This window comes from Morus notabilis, unplaced genomic scaffold (assembly GCF_000414095.1).
Source record: "Morus notabilis unplaced genomic scaffold, ASM41409v2 Scaffold2165, whole genome shotgun sequence".
NCBI lineage: Eukaryota > Viridiplantae > Streptophyta > Magnoliopsida > Rosales > Moraceae > Morus > Morus notabilis.
Window position 1 is genome coordinate 61,670 of NW_010362940.1, and position 1,273 is coordinate 62,942.

Sequence of the window (1,273 nt, forward strand, 5' to 3'; positions counted from 1 at the left end):
TCATTTTATCTCGTGTTTACTTTCCTTAAAGAACAATTATCTTAAACTTATGATTCTGGACAATTCTAATAATTTCTCCTTAAAATAGGTATATTTCGAAGTATTATCTTTTGTTGATATCTTTGTTCTTAGGTAGGATCATCCGTCTTTCGATCCCTGTACCGGTCAGAGTATAGATCATAGTCTTAATGATTATACACTCATCATTCTTAGCCTAGTCCTCGACCTCTAAACTTAAAAGGTCATCCTTCTAGTGTAAAAAATGATTACACTAAAAAAATTCTTTCATTTTCTTTATATTCCTAAATTGATAATAAAGTTCTCCTATTTATTATCGGGTACGGTATATATATACAACTAAATCTTTAAACCATTGCTACGTTTGATACCCTAATATCTTACTTTTAACTTACTTATCATCTTGACTAACTTGTTAGTCCTTATTGTTCCATTACTTATGCAAGAAATTTTCTCCCTTTTTTTTGACTCTTTAAAAGGATTACATTTCATATCCTCCATTAAAAGTTTGATTTATAATTTTGTGACTTCATAATATCTAATAATGATTCACACATCGATTCTGAGGTTTCTTATCTTTCTTAAGCTATAATCCATTTTATCAAGAGATTTCACCTACCCAAGTTAATCTTATTGAGTAGATACGTAGATGAGCACATTTATTATTTTAATTGAGAATTACTTTTCACGAGAATACTAAATCACCATAAGTTGGGTTCTTTGCATATCGATGACTGGGCAAAAACTGTGTCACAAGAAAAGTTTAGCCCTTTTATTAGAAATTTCATACAACTCTATTCTTCTTCTAATCACTTAATTCATATCTCACATCCCTGTTCGTGGTCACCCTAGTATCGTGTCAACTTAGCACATCTAATCCATGATTTTCTAATGGATAAGTTTATGCCAGTGTATTGTCATACCTTACTTGCCTACTGTATTGTGGGATGACTTATTTTCTGTCAATCGATACCTTCACCGTAAAGGCAACTTTTACCTTTATCATCTTTACCTAATGTAATCTTAATTCTTTTAGGGGATTTTAAACAAATCTGTAACTGTATTCTTCAATCCTAATTATGGTAAGAATATCTCCTCTTGAGGTTGTTGTAGAGGGATTAGTTTGGTTAAAAACTAACCTAGAACAACCTCCCTCAATATGTCCATGACCTTCGGTGTTCTTTTCTTATCACTTAACCTGCTACCTACATATAAACTCATTGCATTAGTTCTTGTACCTATACCCAAATGAGAT